Genomic DNA, 18,586 nt, shown 5'->3' with positions numbered 1-18,586 from the left:
TCCAGGATCTCGCTTGCTAGGGCCGGGCAAGGACACCTTGTCCTCCCTTGAAGGTGTGAGCTAGTGTTTGTATCTAGCCTTGCTCTGCTGAGAGTGGGCGGGGCTTAGTTTGACAGCCAGGAGCTCTTGCAATGGCAAGAATCCCTCAGCTCATGCCCCGCCCCTGAGCTGTCAGAGTTCTGTCTGCTGTCCTGCCTGGGCCTGGACAGTCAGAAGGGGAACTGCTGGGGGGCAAGTTTCTTGGCTGAGCAGCATTTTCAGGTGGTGGCAGCTTTGGGATCATGGCCTGTTTGTCTTCCTGCACTTTCTCTGGGAACAGTGGAGGGAACAGCTGCTGAGAATGCATTTAAGGCATCCCCCAGAGTCTGGCTGAGGGGTTCAGCAGGGCAGGCTGGGAGGGAATGCTACCCTCTGTGCACAGTCCTTTCTCTTTGTGTGGAAACCAGAAAAACCCAGCTGTGTACTCACAAAATCGAGTTTTATTCATATTTGGGTTGCTTTCTTTGAACTTTAGTTATCAAGATTCTCCAATTTTTATTTTTTTAGTTGTCCACAGGCCTTGATTCATTTCTGTGCAGTGCTGAGAATTGAACCCAGTGCCTCCCACGTGCTAGGCAAGCACTCTGCAACTGAGCCACAACCCCAGCTCTCCAATTGTTTGACTGTCTTCATTGCTTAGCTGTTCTGGGGACAATACTAGGCCTCCTACTGTTCCTACAGTGTAAGATATGCTACCTTTCACCAGTCCAATCCAACACAGACACCTACAGACCCAGAGATCCACTCAGCATTCACTCTTGGGAGGTTCCAGTTGTCATGGGTCTTGGCTTTTCCTGGATGGAAGGGCACCCTGCCAGAGTTAGCTGTGAGGTTTCAAGCTCAAGCTTCCCATTAACCCACTAAGCAGCCCTGCATGCTCCTCCATGCTCAGCTATTAAGAACTGTCCCTCCTCCTCACTGGTGGAATTCTGGGCTTGCTTCTGAACTGGGCAAAATGTCAGTGAGTGGGGACCTGGAGGAGTGAGGTTGGAGGGAGCCTCACCTGGGACTGTTGTCCCAAGTGGGTGCTCCTTGGGCCCCTTCCATTGCCCGTGGCCTTTTCTGAGTCCGCTGGACCTACAGTAATCAGTGAAGGCCACTGGGTGAGGTTGTGGCAGTGCTCATCTCTCCTCATAGTTATGGGATGGAATGTGATTCTATACCGTCTGCTTTCTTAGAATCCAATAGTCACTTAATAGACACTAGTTTCTCAGTGCTCCACCTTGAGATGGTTTTCAGTTCTCTTATCGTTACTCGGTCTTAAAGATATTGATGTCTGCTTACTTTCCAGGTGGTTTGTATACTGTCCAAAGGTGGGAAAAACAGGTGTGATGAAATTAAAAAATATATACTTATGTGTTCAATGCCTGAATCGAATCCAGTGTGTGGTACTACATCCCATGGACAGAACCTGGTCATTACTGACTGTGGCCACAAAGGTTTCCTAGCAGATGATTTGCAAGATGGGAGGAGCTTTCTTGAAGGTGGAGACAGGTATGTAGGAATTTCATTAACTTCTCTTCTATTTGTGCATAGTGAAGTTTAAAAGTCTACTTTTTAATCTAATAATTAAGTTTTGTTCATATTTCTGTTCTGAATTTACTTTTTTTCTGAAAAAAAAGTTGGAAAAACAACGTTCATTGGTATTGATTGTTTCTATGGTATTGTAAATCAGTGGAAGTCAATAGCAGGATTTGTGGCAAGCATGGATGAGGGATTAACCAAGTAAGTAAGCCTTGGCAGACATTTAGTTGTCAGCTGCTTGGGTACCAAACAGAAGAGGTGTACCTGACTCATATTTGTTGGGGGTTCATTCAAGTAGTTCTTAGACATGAACTGTCCCAAATTTCTGGCAAAGTTATACTCTCTACTTCAAAAATATTTTGCAGGAATGATTGGGTCCATGTTTGTTTTTGTTATTGCTGTGTGTTTTTTTTCTTTTCCATCAGAGTGCAAAAGTAGCAGCTGACAACTCCTACTTTTGTGTAGTTCTTTGTGTGACACAGTTGTTACCAGGGCTCTCAGGACATCATGAAATAGAAATGAAGATGTCAGGCAAGCCACAATCTCTTCTAGAGGCTTGTGGTTCTCTTCCAGGCTCTTCTGGGTGTGGCAGAAGCCATTTCCTTATGGAAGTAGCACAGAGGTCCCAATGCTTTGCTCTCTGTCAGCTGCAGACCAATCTCAGCTCTTAGGTGTTGTCCAAGTTCCTTTCCACACAACCTAAGACAGGAGGCTGATGCCTAAAGGTCAGTTTTCCGATGACGGGTAAGAACCATATGTTGAATTGGAACGGTCCTTAAGCCACATTACTTGTTGTTTAATTAATCAGAAGGGGGGAGATGCTGGGATCCATTAGCCAAGTAGGTATGACAATTTCCTTGCCAGCGTACCCCCATGTTGCTTAGTGGAAGGTGACCTTGCTCAAGGACCAGGGCGGATCCGTGTTTAGGGTGTTCCTGGTTTAGGATAATCCGAGTTTAGGGTGTTCCCGGTTTAAGGTTATTCCTGCTGGGAATAGGGCGTATCCTGCTGCCTGAGTTCCCCTTGAGTTCTCACAGGATTCAGAATATATTTGGGAGACAGAAGCCCAGTGGAGTGTGGATTTGGGCAGAGAATGTGGCTTTCCCCAGAACATGTTTGTAGACGGCTGGTGTGAGATCGGGAATAAAGAATTGCTGCTTGAATCTACAAAGCTGTGAGTGGCTCGTGATTTGTGCCCAGCCAGACTGCGGCAAAAACTAAAAATGAGGAGAAATAAACAAGGGTGTATATGTATAGGACTTCTTGAGTCACTTAGTACACAAATAATATACAAAAAAAGAAAAGCAAAATAAAAAATCAAAACAAAACAACAAAAGCAAAAAAAAAGGTGAGAAAACTTGGTGAAATGTTAATGAATTAAGGAGTCCTTTCCACCATGGTGGATAAGACAATCAGTGAGCATGGGATTGTCCCTTCTTGGGTGATGGGCATGGGTGGGCTGGGGGCTGTGGCTGGGTGGTGACACAGCTGGCTATGTCCAGTGGGCCTGGCTGGCCTGAGCTTGTGGATCAGGGCTGGTCGATGGGCCTTGCTGGCCACTGATGAAGCAGGGCTGGGCAGGCCAGGCAGCAAAGTGGTAGCCAGGCAGCCTGGGTGATGGGCTGGTGGCAAATCTCCAGGCCTAGTAAGAAGATCAGTGGTCTAGGTAGGGGCCCTGGATGTTAGGGGAATTGAATATGGGTGGCCAAGGGGCTTGGTTGTATGCTGGACTGATGCTAGATCTGGTGTTCACCATGGACCTGGGAAACTGGTGGGTGATGGACCAGGTGGGACAGGCAAGTGCTAGCGACCTGTTGGGTATCAGAAACCGGGCAGCTGTTGGACCTGGTGGGTTCTACAGACCCAGGGAGCTTGGATGGCTCTGGGGACTGGGCTGGTGCTGGGACCCAGCAGGGACCGGCCTGAGTGGGCCCCAGGAACTCAGATGGTGCTGGACTGGCAGTCTCTGGGGCCCACTGGTCTGACTGCTATAGCTGGCCTTGTTATTCTTTGTGAGCCACAGAACTCACAGGGTTAAGTAGAGTTGGGGGTCTCTCTAGCATTTCCAACTTGTGTCCTTCTGGACAAAATGCTCTCCGTTTCTGATTTCCATGGTTTGGAAGGCTATTTAAGCCTTTGCTAGGCTCACATAGGCTCATGTGGACCTTGCTCTGAAGTCACAGGACTGGGTTTCCAGGCCCATTGGTTCCTCCACAGTCAGTCTCAATATGGCTCTTAGGTTGGCTGACCATGGGTGATTGATAAACTCAGGTGACGTCTTTTTAGAACCTTTTATTGAGTCGATGAGTCTTTGATTCTCCAGGGAAAACTGACCACCAACTCATGAGTTTTCTCTCTACACCTTGGGGAGAAGCTGTATCCCATTGCTCCAGTTCTGGGTTACTGAGCTCAGGGATAGTCTGCCTCACTCGAATCTGCAATCTTGTTCTCCTATCAACCTTATATATTTTTCAAAGTACCAACTTTTCCTTGGGTCGATTTCTTCTTATTTTTATGCAGCACCTGGAGCACCCTGGGTCTTCCTGCATGCTAGGCATGTGCTGGGCCACAGAGTCCATCGCTGGCCCCTGCTGCTCAAGACTTGCAGTGTTTCTCCTGGGAAAACACCTGGCAGGTCCTAAACCTGCATTTTGCTGACATAATTTGGTGACATTTAAACCTTGGTATCCAATGGTTGGTTGAGGAAAAACCACCATTAGCTGGCTGCAGTGTTGGACAGATTTGCCTCTGGGGTCTTGTCATGGATAAAAGATTCCGGATTTATTTTTTTGTGGGTACCACTGAATGTGTCTTTCTTTTTGTTGCTCAGTCTGTCTTTTAGCAACCACACAAAAAAATGTGCCACATCCCTGATTAAAGAATGTAAGGAAAGCCCTGGGTGGGAGACCCACTATGTCACGGCCTGGGTGAGCCCCACTGTGTGGACACCTGGGTTCTGGATGGCATTCTTCGTTAAGGCCATAAACTCAATGTTCTGTATTTAGTTTCACTAGATATTTAAATTGTCTTGAGCATGTAATTTTCCTTTTTAAAAGCTTCTTTGAATAGACAGAACTATGTGTCACTTTACAGTTCATTCCTAATTCATGTAGAGATTATCGAGAGTTGTTCATCCTGTCTCATGTCACTGCTTTCACAGTATGTCCAGGGAGCCCCCTGCTCACAGAATGAGAAGATTTCTGATTCTTAGAGGAGATGTGTGTCCCCTCTCAGGAACCTGTGGTCATCCAACGGGAGTGGCTGTACCTTGAAATGCATTTAGTGACACTAGCTATTACTGGAGAATGAAAATAAATTGACTTTATTAAGAATGTTGTTTTGCTTCCTTTGACCACGGCCAACATGGACACTTGAGTGTGTTTCTTAAGTTGAAACAGAAATACAAACCTGAAGACCGGTTTGCAAATCCTAGGAGACACAATACCCCAAACCACGTGGTCACAGTGAGAGTGGACCAGGGACAATGGTCTCACATTTTAGGGATAGGACCCTCAGAGTCCTGGGAAACCCACGGGAGGTGCCAGCAACCACTGTCCCCAGAGTAGAAGCATCGCAATATATGAAGTGTGTTTGCACTAATTTGAACATAGGTTAGAAAAAAGGAGAAAATGGGTGTGGTCTGCATGATTGGGAGCCTTCAGAGCCTCACGCAGGTGTTTCCAGGGAGTTTAAAGAAAACTTTTGAGGTCAACTGCCCCCAAGATGCTACTGTACATCAGAGACTAAAGTAAGAGTCAGGTGACATGTTCCACTGGGGGAAGCCATGTTTCTGTGATCTCCAGTGGGATCTTGTCACCTTCTTGCAGAAGCTAAAATTAAATCACCACAGAGAGTGAGTTAAAGACATCCTTTGAATAAAAAGGGTGCAGGATCTGCTCAGGTCCCCTGACTCCCCATGCATCCCGCCCATGTAAGTGCCTTTCTGTTCCTCAGATACAGCACTAGTGTGTGAGTGGGCTTCTGTGACTGTGATGAAGAATCAATATAACCAAATTGTATGTTAGGTTCTTTGGTAGCTTTGAATTACGTATCTACACTCAAGAGCTCAGAGGATTATTCTCTCTAGGTTTGCAAAGGGAAATTTTCTTTGTAAAACTGTTTTGTTTTTTCTGGAAGGTGCTGGGGATTGAACCCAGGACCTTGTGCATGCCAGGCAAGCACTCTACCAATTGAGCACTGTCCCCAGCTCTTCTTTGTAATAGATTTATCCCTTTAATTTGGTGTCTCTTGAACATTCATTAATTTTTAAATTAAAAAAAAAAACTTGTTTCAAGTAAATCATTTTAAGCTCCCATCTGTTTTTATAGTGAGTTTAATTCATGGCTTTCCCAGTCCTCAGAGTACGTATTATTGAGTTGTCTTGTTATTTTCTGCTTCAACCTCATGAGTTTCTACTTATCTTCACCAAAAAAGAGATAAGTTCTAACCCAAGAATTTTATTTCACATCCTTGATTTTCCTTCTCTTGTCTCCATAAATCAATTCAATTTTTTTTACCATTTACTTCTCTGATCTGAGATCATGAGAAAGAATCTATACACTGAAATACTTTTCAATTATTCAGAAGGATCTGCTGATTCTTCACATTGCATAATTATGAAGAGAGTTCAAACTCACATTTCTAGTAAATGTCTAATAGAGTTTTTTTAATATACAGATATACTTTGTCTCAGTTTTGATCTCCCAAAAGTAAACCAGTGGTGCTCTGGCTATGCGGGGTGGGGAGTGGGTATCTCAAGCTGGATCAGAGACCAGCTGGCAGGTCGCATGGCAGATGAACAAAATCCCCCTGCCTTTCACATAGACTGTGAAGGAAAGCAGGTAGAGGGTAGGGGTCAGTCACAGAGGTACCTTTGTCAGGATGTCCCTCCTCAAACTGTACAGCAACCAGGCATCCTAAAACTTGGTGAATTTCTTCACTGATTTTCAACAGTCCCATGGGCAGATTGGACACAAGTCCTCACAGAGAAGAACTTAAAGCAGAGCACAGCTGTCCAAGTGGCCCAAACATAAGCACTAAGGGGGTTGGAATTCAGGTCCCACCACCCTCATTCAGGGCTCATATCTATTGGGTGGCAAAGAGCCAGGCACACATGGGCACTGGCCTGGGCAGGCACCAAGATGTGGTTTCACCAGACTGAGGTTCTGATGGAGTTGGTGTCTGGTGCAAACCTTTAATTCAACTGTTAGCTCTAAAAGCAGGAAAGCATATGTTCTAATCAATAAAATTTTCCCTTTATGAGAATATTATGGTACAAAATTCTGATGTCTTTTTCAGATTTAAAAATGTAATAATAAAATCTAATATTATTACAGCATAGAATTTAAAACAACACAAAATGCAAGCATGGCTTTAGATTTCTCACAAAACATATTTTCCCCCAGATTTAATTTTTTTTCAAATATATCATTTATATATCTTTAATGGCAACTCAATAGATGTATACAAGTTTTATCATGCAACTTTGATATTACATCCAGGAAGTCCCTATAAAGAAACCTGAATTTAGTTTCATTGTGATGAATTACTTTTCCTAGAATTCATACTGTGACAAGAGTCTGAGAGACTGTCTCTTCAGGCCCTTCAAGAATTAGGACATTCTAGCATTTCAAGCAGGCATTGATGTAAGAAAGATGAGTCTGGACACCTGAGGAATTTGGAGGAAGCAGATATATTTAAGCTGCAGCAATCCAGAGGGCCTAACTCCAAACAAGCTCTGAACCCCAGGTCTGGAAATCCTCTAAGATTTCAATGGGTGGTTACACAGCACAATGTTTAATATAACTTAATTTTGTTCCACATTCATAGGTTGGACAGATGTTTCACAATTTTTTACACAGAAAACAGAAATTTTTACACATCAACAAACTTGATTGGAGATTTTTTTTAGGTTGTAGATGAGCACAATACCTTTATTTTTATGTGGTGCTGAGAATTGAACACCAGGCCTCACATGTGCTAGGCAAGTGCTCTATCACTGAGCCACAACCCCAGCCCTGCAGGCCTAACTCTTACAAGAAAGAGAAAAATGGCCTTTACAACAAAAAGGAGCTCAAACACAATGAGTGCTCTGGAAATTTTGCTGACTTCTTAAAATAATCTCTTCTTGATTAAGACAGAGTTGTGTGTTACAATTAAGGTGGGAGTCTTTTGGGAACTACAGCATTACCCTCTTTGAGGCTCATTATTTAATCCTCTAAGTCAAACGGCATTATTTCTTCTTGACTTAAAGCTTTATATAATGTAATATCATAGTTGTTGTTTCTCTTTTAAAAAAAAAAACCTGCTTCAATTGTAGAACCACTAGTTTTAATGTAAAGAGGAAACAAACATGAAAGCAATAAACAAGTTCATAGCATAATCCATTCTATATCAATTAAGATTTTGAACCCACCAAGAAAAGGAAACCATCCTCCAAATAGTGAGCTTGGATTTCAACTGCAAAGCCCTTTCAGGATTGAACTGATACATGTGTGTGTGGTATTTTTTCTGATATTATTAACTATGTGTTTGATTGTTATCAGTCCTAGAGTCAAGACAAAACAAAGGACTCTGTATATGACAGAAGTAAGGGGTGGCAATGACAGTATAAGAGCTGTCTTAAGGAGTGAAACAGTCCATTTTCCTTTTGCTTAGTATATCTTTCACCTTGTACATCCAACCCAGAGTGACTGAAGCAGGGCTGAAGTTTCCTCAAGCTTTGGGCACATTCAGGCTGGTCAGCTTCCAGAGTGACTTGAGCAGGGTTGGTGTCCTTCGGATCTTTGAGTTTCTCTGGTGTTCCCTTCTTCCTGATGCTCAGCTTAAGGGGTACAAATTAAGGAGGGAAAGCTGCAAAAGAATGTACGTAAGAATAAGAGATTTTATTTTCAGGAGGTTCCAAAGCAGGCTAAAAGGAACAAAGTATTACATAATGTATATCTCTGCAACTGTACATACATGTATTGACATATTTGGTGACACTCTAAAAAGAGTAAGCGATTGTAGATAGTGCTCTATGTGGGGGTGTGACAAGAGGTGGGGGATATCCCAGGAGACTTGAATTATGTAAATTTAACTCAATGTAACTTTAAACAAATTTGAAAACAGCATATAATTTCACAAGCCTAACCCAACATTGGCTTATGATCTTCCATATATTATTATTTCATCTAAAAATGAAGTAAATTCAACCACCTGCTCACAGGTCAGTTGCCTTCCAAAGGTGCACATCTAAATAAGTTGACTTTAATCTCAGAATATATTTCTGTATAGAAATCATGTCAAATGCCTTCCTGGCGCCCAAAGTTTAGGTACTGCTCAACAGCTTAATTTTACCCCTGGCTTATCCTCCTCACCAAATTTACTTTACCAGATGCAAACCCAAGGTTGTACCTAGTTCTGCAACCTGGTCAAGGTCACCCAGTTAAGAGGGATTTAAATCCAGCTCTACCCAATCTGAAGTCTTTACTTCTCACACTACCCCTTAACCAGACAAACTTGCTTACTTATATTTTTCCTTTCTTGATAATCTCTTGGAAGAAGCCAGTGTTAGGCTCAATTTGGTAGGTCTAGGAGGGTATTTTCCCAATAGGCTATTTTTCCTACAAGTCCAGGTATGGCCAGTCTGGCTGTCCCCAGCCTGCTGCAATGTACTGGGGCCTAACACCACTGCCCAGAGACCCTATGCCCAGATGACCCTTTGTCCAAGACACAGAGTCTCCTCAGGGAAGAGTGGAGGAGTAGGGGAAGGAGACACCATGGAAAGTTCAACAAAAAGGACCAGAAGGTTCTTCCAGGGCTAGACTCCAAGAGCAGCCAGAGATCCCTCCCTATCTTGCCCTACAGGATCAGGTCTAGAGCTGGCCAGCAGCTCCCAGGCTCTAACCCCACCCTCTCACCAGTGAGCTGGACCCACCTAGCCCCACCCACTGCCTGCTGTGAGGACTGCAGCCTCTATTTAAAGTGCTCACTTGTTTATTTGGATGAGTTCCCTGAGATAGAGCCACAACTCCTCAAGGGTCCTGAAAACTGGTGACTGGTCCTGGGGTGACAAAAGGCAGGCAGCATGCAGTGGAATTTGGTGAGGTGACTGTAATGGAGAAAGATCAGTTTCCCAGCTCCTATACATCTTGAGCAGAGAAGCATCCTTGGGGTCAATTCACTGCAATGGCACCATCATGAAATGGTGGCATATGGTGGCAAGAGCAGCATCCAGCTGTTTGGGGCATAAGGCATCAGGCGTCCAAAGTCAGAAGTTGAGTATTGGCGTGGGGAGGGGGTGACTGTGGTGGTGTCAGCATGCAGCTGTGATTTGAGAGTTCCTTGCTTCCTACTCATGGTGGCGGTGACAGTGGAAGAATCCAGAAACAGTGGTTGTAACAACAGATGCATCCAGCCATGAGTGTTTTCATCTGCCATAGTGACAAGGGTCTGCCTGCAGTTGCAATGAAGTTGGCCCCAGTACCGAGTGTCACTGTCTAGTATCCATGTTAAAGTCTGGTGGCAGCAGGGTGGAGCTCCAGAGTCTGGCAGGGGCAGGAGCAACATGCAGCTGCATCAGGGGTCCAGCCTCAGTATAGGGGTTGGGCACCAGGTGTGGGGTGGGCAGTGTTGGAGTCCATCTGGAGTTTGGAAGTTTGAGTGCTGCACAATGGTGGTGGCACCATAAGAGTTCAGAAGCAGGGGCAGCAACAACAGGCAGTGTCCAGCAGTAAGCATCTTCATCCTGCAGAAGTAACTGGGGTCCGGCTGCAGGGCAGTGAAGGTGGCATCCAATGGCCATGTGGGGAGTCTGGTTGGCTGCAGCAAAGAGCTCCAGGCTGGCATGGCAGCAAGGGCATGGGATAGTGGGTGGCAGAGTGAGAAGGTAACCAGTAGCTGGGATGTCCTCTGTGGTGGAGGCTCCAGGCCCAGGTCTTGCTCCTGGTCGACTGGCCTGCTCAGGAAGAAGCACGCGGGAGGCGGTGGTACCCAGGCAGCTTCCCAGGACCTTATGCTGCCCACAGCTGCCATGTCTTGCTCTGGCCATGTGCCCACTGGATGTCTGCTCACCCCATCACCTGATATAGCCTCTCTACTGAGGAACTAGGCTGTCTGCTAGGTTGGGGCGGTCTTAGGAGAGAACCTCACCATCCCCCGCCACATCCTGCATGGACTGTGGGTGCAGAAAGCAGAGGTCCTAGGGCATCGTCACCCCCAAAGTGCATTTCTGTGGCTGGGGGTGGCAGAAGACCAAGACAGAGAACTTGTTGCCCTTAGACTCCCACTGCCTCCTGTGCCCTCCACCCTTGTCCTGCCCCAGGGATGCACTTGGAGGGTGATGATTTTCTAGGCCCCCCCACCTCCCACCTCTGCACTCTGCTACCACAGCCCAGGGGAGATGTAGCTAGGGAGGGTGGGTGTCTTCTCCCAAGGTTGCCCCAGCTGGCAGCAGGCCTACTCATCCCTCAGAGGCTGCAACTCAGGGAGGGGCAGGGTGAACTCAAGGATTAGGTGAGCAGCCTGGTGGACTCAAGGCCAATGCCAGGCATTGCTGGAATGGGCAGCATAAGGTCCTCAGCAGGTGTCTGGGTACCACCAGCTCCTGCGTCCTGCTTCATGAGCAGGCAGGCCCTACCAGGAGCAATACCAGTTGCCTGGAGGAGCCACTGCAGAGGCCATCACAGCCTCTAGTCGTCCTCTGACTCTGAGGCCTGCTGTCCCAAGCTTTCACCATCACCGCTAACAGAGCTCCACACTGCGGCCACTGGAGTCCCCACAGGGCCACCAGTGATGCCGCAGCCACCATCAGTGCACTGGGACCAGACTGCTGCCACTGCCAGAGGATGAGAATGCTCCTCTCTGGATGCCTGGCTTGACGTTGCCACCTACAGACTCCTTGGTTGCCTTTGCCACCGCTGCCATAACTGAACTTCAGACACCAATACCTCCACAGATCCCAAACGCCAAGGCTTCACTGTCCAGGCTCCTGCCCATGGCTGTCCTCCAAGCCTGAGGCCAATTCTCCATCCTGCCACTGATACATCTGGGCTCCTCAAACTGCCTTAAGACACCTTGGCTCGCTCTTTGACATTCTCCCCACAGATGGATGCTGACACTGCTCCTGGTCACTGGGAACCTCCAATGTGAAACCCTGCTGTGGAACGCTGAGATTGGCTTCTATATGCTTCAGTCCCAGAAACCAGACTTCTTTCACAGCCACTAGATGCCTTTGCAGGTGCCACCTATACCTCCAGGCTTGGGAAGGATCCAGCACATGCCCTTCCATGCCTGCTGCCTGTTCATATCTGTCCGTGGAATAAACCATTGATTGGGATAAAGCTCTCAGAACTGAGTCATTTCACTGATAATCCTTGTATTGGCTCACCCATGAGCTTCTGGGGACACCTACTACCTAAAGCACCACACATCTTCATCGAATAGCTTAGCAAGACCTTCTAGATGACTTGCAAGAGCTAATACATCAGCACTTGTTTCTTTGCCTTGCACTTTCATTTTATGGAGAGGGGCCTGTTGCCAAAAACATAATGGGCCACACTCTGGCACCTTCAAACTTCTTCTGCAGCTTTCTCACTTCTCTTGTCAGTATAACAATCTAAAGTGATGGCCTTATCTGGATTTGGCTTCATCTTCATAGAACGTGGGTTGTTTCTTCTTTTCTTCAGAATATAAAAAGTCTTTCCAGATCAGCAATAAGGCTGTTTTTGCTTTCTAGTCATTTACATATGCCCTGGAGCAGCACTTTAATTTCCTTCTTGAACTTTTCCTTTGCATTCTCAGTGTGACAAAGTAGTGTAAGATGCACAGCTTTTCATTTGAAGTGCAAAACGTAAGACTCTTCCTTTTATTTAAACAGTACAGACCATTGCTGAGTCATTAACGGTTCTAACTTGAATTTTGTGTATTAAAGAATAAGAAAATGGTGAGCCATGATCTGTGGAGCAATAAGAATGTACATATTAAGGTTTTTATCTTATATGAGTGGGATTTGTAGTGCCACATGACAGTTAAAATAGATCATAGTATGAGTTATAATGGCCTAAATTCTTCAACACTCATTAGGCAGTCCCTTCTGCTCCATAACAGGGGCATCTATCTCACCTCCTCCTGGATGGCCTGTTTGCATCCTCTCTCACAGCACCTATGAGTTCTACATGGGCTCCATCAGCAGCTACGCAGTACTGGTGGTGGCACAGCCTGGTGAATGGATTAAGCACTTTTAGGTCAACATAAAAGAATGCCACTAAAAATACTTACAATGCCATAAGAATTAGCATCACAAAAAATTAAATAGATAATCTCAGAGGGGAGGGGAAGGATAGCTGTGCTGGGGGTTCTGGTACTAGGTAATGCTCAGGAGCTCACATGTGGGAGATGCCATTGAAAAGTTTAGAACTAGGGAAGTGAAGATACATTCTAGTAGATGTGGAGGGCTGTGGCCTAATAGTTTCTTGACCTCCTGCCTCTATTGTTTTGGACCCTGAATTTATATTGCTGCCAGGAAAGGTGGCTCTCTTTCAAAGGATGGGATGGCAGCTTGGAGCACCATATGTACCATATATATACACCAAGTGGAGGATAATGTTCAATATCCACTGACTTGCTTATTGGCAGCTAAGCTTCCTCCTCTTCTTGAAGGCTCAGCGGCCACTGGTGGCTCCATATCTTCCTGTGTGGTCATTGCTGGTGTAGGACCAACCTCTGATTTTGAGGGCTATTTCTCCTCCTTCACAGGGAATGTGATAATATGCTCTCCCAAATGTAAGCAAGTAAATTGGGCCACAGCTGCTGGAGGCAATTATATCACTTGATATGGTGCTAGAGCTGCAGGAGAAAACACCAACATGACTGAATTTCCTTGGGTATTTCCCAACTCACACTAGAACCCTGCCTCTGAGAATAGTCCTGGCCCTCCCCCACAATTGGCCATCTTCCCAGACTAGGTTCCACCAGCTGAAGGATGTTAGCGTTGTGTGTTGGGAACATATGGCAGATCCCAGGGGCACCAGCTGAGATTCCTCTGCACACACCTTCAGTCATCCGCCCCAGACCCCATCATCAGAGAGCTCAGACTTACAGGATCTGTGTTCTTCAGCTGTGGAAGGACATGAAAGTTCCCCTCTGATTCTGGCATAATGACAAACAGGAAGGTCCTGAAAAGCTTCAGGTTGTCCAAGTCTTGGGACCTCAAAAATCTTCTGGATAGAGGTATTGATGATGGAGCAGAGGGTGCTGAGGAATGTGGAGTGAAACAGGGAGTCATGATGGACAGGGCCTCTCTTTTAACTGGAACCTCCCACGGTCCCTGCATCATGGGTTCCCAAAGAGTAGCCAGGCAGGTCCATGCACCAGATCAAAAGGGCAACCTGTGAGGCACATGTGTGGGTAAGGGGCTCCCCAGACTTGCTCTCCAGTCTCTGCACAAGAGTGGAGGAGTAGGGGAAGGAGACACCATGGAAAGTTCAACAAAAAGGACCAGAAGGTTCTTCCAGGGCTAGACTCCAAGAGCAGCCAGAGATCCCTCCCTATCTTGCCCTACAGGATCAGGTCTAGAGCTGGCCAGCAGCTCCCAGGCTCTAACCCCACCCTCTCACCAGTGAGCTGGACCCACCTAGCCCCACACACTGCCTGCTGTGAGGACTGCAGCCTTTATTTATTTAAAGTGCTCACTTGTTTATTTGGATGAGTTCCCTGAGTTAGAGCCACAACTCCTCAAGGGTCCTGAAAACTGTTGGCTGGTCCTGGGGTGACAAAAGGCAGGCAGCATGCAGTGGAATTTGGTGAGGTGACTGTAATGGAGAAAGATCAGTTTCCCAGCTCCTATACATCTTGAGCAGAGAAGCATCCTTGGGGTCAATTCACTGCAATGGCACCATCATGAAATGGTGGCATATGGTGGCAAGAGCAGCATCCAGCTGTTTGGGGCATAAGGCATCAGGCATCCAAAGTCAGGAGTTGAGTATTGGCGTGGGGTGGGGGTGACTGTGGTGGTGTCAGCATGCAGCTGTGATTTGAGAGTTCCTTGCTTCCTACTCATGGTGGTGGTGACAGTGGAAGAATCCAGAAACAGTGGTTGTAACAACAGATGCATCCAGCCATGAGTGTTTTCATCTGCCATAGTGACAAGGGTCTGCCTGCAGTTGCAGTGAAGTTGGCCCCAGTACCGAGTGTCACTGTCTAGTATCCATGTTAAAGTCTGGTGGCAGCAGGGTGGAGCTCCAGAGTCTGGCAGGGGCAGGAGCAACATGCAGCTGCATCAGGGGTCCAGCCTCAGTATAGGGGTTGGGCACCAGGTGTGGGGTGGGCAGTGTTGGAGTCCATCTGGAGTTTAGAAGTTTGAATGCTGCACAATGGTGGTGGCATCATAAGAGTTCAGAAGCAGGGGCAGCAACAACAGGCAGTGTCCAGCAGTAAGCATCTTCATCCTGCAGAAGTAACTGGGGTCCGGCTGCAGGGCAGTGAAGGTGGCATCCAGTGGCCATGTGGGGAGTCTGGTTGGCTGCAGCAAAGAGCTCCAGGCTGGCATGGCAGCAAGTGCATGGGATAGTGGGTGTCAGAGTGAGAAGGTAACCAGTAGCTGGGATGTCCTCTGTGGTGGAGGCTCCGGGCCCTGGTCTTGCTCCTGGTCGACTGGCCTGCTCAGGAAGAAGCACGCGGGAGGCTGTGGTACCCAGGCAGCTGCCCAGGACCTTATGCTGCCCACAGCTGCCATGTCTTACTCTGGCCATGTGCCCACTGGATGTCTGCTCACCCCATCACCTGATATAGCCTCTCTACTGAGGAACTAGGCTGTCTGCTAGGTTGGGGCGGTCTTAGGAGAGAACCTCACCATCCCCCGCCACATCCTGCATGGACTGTGGGTGCAGAAAGCAGAGGTCCTAGGGCATCGTCACCCCCAAAGTGCATTTCTGTGGCTGGGGGTGGCAGAAGACCAAGACAGAGAACTTGTTGCCCTTAGACTCCCACTGCCTCCTGTGCCCTCCACCCTTGTCCTGCCCCAGGGATGCACATGGAGGGTGATGATTTTCTAGGCCCCCCCACCTCCCACCTCTGCACTCTGCTACCACAGCCCAGGGGAGATGTAGCTGGGGAGGGTGGGTGTCTTCTCCCAAGGTTGCCCCAGCTGGCAGCAGGCCTACTCATCCCTCAGAGGCTGCAACTCAGGGAGGGGCAGGGTGAACTCAAGGATTAGGTGAGCAGCCTGGTGGACTCAAGGCCAATGCCAGGCATTGCTGGAATGGGCAGCATAAGGTCCTCAGCAGGTGTCTGGGTACCACCAGCTCCTGTGCCCTGCTTCATGAGCAGGCAGGCCCTACCAGGAGCAATACCAGTTGCCTGGAGGAGCCACTGCAGAGGCCATCACAGCCTCTAGTCGTCCTCTGACTCTGAGGCCTGCTGTCCCAAGCTTTCACCATCACCGCTAACAGAGCTCCACACTGCGGCCACTGGAGTCCCCACAGGGCCACCAGTGATGCCGCAGCCACCATCAGTGCACTGGGACCAGACTGCTGCCACTGCCAGAGGATGAGAATGCTCCTCTCTGGATGCCTGGCTTGACGTTGCCACCTACAGACTCCTTGGTTGCCTTTGCCACCGCTGCCATAACTGAACTTCAGACACCAATACCTCCACAGATCCCAAACGCCAAGGCTTCACTGTCCAGGCTCCTGCCCATGGCTGTCCTCCAAGCCTGAGGCCAATTCTCCATCCTGCCACTGATACATCTGGGCTCCTCAAACTGCCTTAAGACACCTTGGCTCGCTCTTTGACATTCTCCCCACAGATGGATGCTGACACTGCTCCTGGTCACTGGGAACCTCCAATGTGAAACCCTGCTGTGGAACGCTGAGATTGGCTTCTATATGCTTCAGTCCCAGAAACCAGACTTCTTTCACAGCCACTAGATGCCTTTGCAGGTGCCACCTATACCTCCAGGCTTGGGAAGGATCCAGCACATGCCCTTCCATGCCTGCTGCCTGTTCATATCTGTCCGTGGAATAAACCATTGATTGGGATAAAGCTCTCAGAACTGAGTCATTTCACTGATAATCCTTGTATTGGCTCACCCATGAGCTTCTGGGGACACCTACTACCTAAAGCACCACACATCTTCATCGAATAGCTTAGCAAGACCTTCTAGATGACTTGCAAGAGCTAATACATCAGCACTTGTTTCTTTGCCTTGCACTTTCATTTTATGGAGAGGGGCCTGTTGCCAAAAACATAATGGGCCACACTCTGGCACCTTCAAACTTCTTCTGCAGCTTTCTCACTTCTCTTGTCAGTATAACAATCTAAAGTGATGGCCTTATCTGGATTTGGCTTCATCTTCATAGAACGTGGGTTGTTTCTTCTTTTCTTCAGAATATAAAAAGTCTTTCCAGATCAGCAATAAGGCTGTTTTTGCTTTCTAGTCATTTACATATGCCCTGGAGCAGCACTTTAATTTCCTTCTTGAACTTTTCCTTTGCATTCTCAGTGTGACAAAGTAGTGTAAGATGCACAGCTTTTCATTTGAAGTGCAAAACGTAAGACTCTTCCTTTTATTTAAACAGTACAGACCATTGCTGAGTCATTAACGGTTCTAACTTGAATTTTGTGTATTAAAGAATAAGAAAATGGTGAGCCATGATCTGTGGAGCAATAAGAATGTACATATTAAGGTTTTTATCTTATATGAGTGGGATTTGTAGTGCCACATGACAGTTAAAATAGATCATAGTATGAGTTATAATGGCCTAAATTCTTCAACACTCATTAGGCAGTCCCTTCTGCTCCATAACAGGGGCATCTATCTCACCTCCTCCTGGATGGCCTGTTTGCATCCTCTCTCACAGCACCTATGAGTTCTACATGGGCTCCATCAGCAGCTACGCAGTACTGGTGGTGGCACAGCCTGGTGAATGGATTAAGCACTTTTAGGTCAACATAAAAGAGTGCCACTAAAGATACTTACAATGCCATAAGAATTAGCATCACAAAAAATTAAATAGATAATCTCAGAGGGGAGGGGAAGGATAGCTGTGCTGGGGGTTCTGGTACTAGATAATGCTCAGGAGCTCACATGTGGGAGATGCCATTGAAAAGTTTAGAACTAGGGAAGTGAAGATACATTCTAGTAGATGTGGAGGGCTGTGGCCTAATAGTTTCTTGACCTCCTGCCTCTATTGTTTTGGACCCTGAATTTATATTGCTGCCTGGAAAGGTGGCTCTCTTTCAAAGGATGGGATGGCAGCTTGGAGCACCATATGTACCATATATATACACCAAGTGGAGGATAATGTTCAATATCCACTGACTTGCTTATTGGCAGCTAAGCTTCCTCCTCTTCTTGAAGGCTCAGCGGCCACTGGTGGCTCTATATCTTCCTGTGTGGTCATTGCTGGTGTAGGACCAACCTCTGATTTTGAGGGCTATTTCTCCTCCTTCACAGGGAATGTGATAATATGCTCCCCCAAATGTAAGCAAGTAAATTGGGCCACAGCTGCTGGAGGCAATTATATCACTTGATATGGTGCTAGAGCTGCAGGAGAAAACACCAACATGACTGAATTTCCTTGGGTATTTCCCAACTCACACCAGAACCCTGCCTCTGAGAATAGTCCTGGCCCTCCTCCACAATTGGCCATCTTCCCAGACTAGGTTCCACCAGCTGAAGGATGTTAGCGTTGTGTGTCTTGGGAACATATGGCAGATCCCAGGGGCACCAGCTGAGATTCCTCTGCACACACCTTCTGTCATCCGCCCCAGACCCCATCATCAGAGAGCTCAGACTTACAGGATCTGTGTTCTTCAGCTGTGGAAGGACATGAAAGTTCCCCTCTGATTCCGGCATAATGAGAAACAGGAAGGTCCTGAAAAGCTTCAGGTTGTCCAAGTCTTGGGACCTCAAAAATCTTCTGGATAGAGGTATTGATGATGGAGCAGAGGGTGCTCAGGAATGTGGAGTGAAACAGGGAGTCATGATGGACAGGGCCTCTCTTTTAACTGGAACCTCCCACAGTCCCTGCATCATGGGTTC

At 47.1% G+C, this 18,586-nt stretch overlaps 1 long non-coding RNA gene across 1 annotated transcript in view; it reads left to right on the top strand.

Moving 5' to 3' along the window:
• LOC143642211 (uncharacterized) overlaps positions 1-18,586 on the top strand; it is a 42,907-nt gene that overhangs the window by 6,716 nt on the left and 17,605 nt on the right. The window contains exon 2 of the long non-coding RNA XR_013155616.1: positions 1,331-1,533. This is a non-coding gene — a long non-coding RNA (uncharacterized LOC143642211). The remainder of the gene's footprint in view (positions 1-1,330; positions 1,534-18,586) is intronic.

Source organism: Callospermophilus lateralis, chromosome 10 (assembly GCF_048772815.1).
Source record: "Callospermophilus lateralis isolate mCalLat2 chromosome 10, mCalLat2.hap1, whole genome shotgun sequence".
Classification (NCBI taxonomy): domain Eukaryota; kingdom Metazoa; phylum Chordata; class Mammalia; order Rodentia; family Sciuridae; genus Callospermophilus; species Callospermophilus lateralis.
This window is presented reverse-complemented; position numbering and strand designations above follow the sequence as displayed.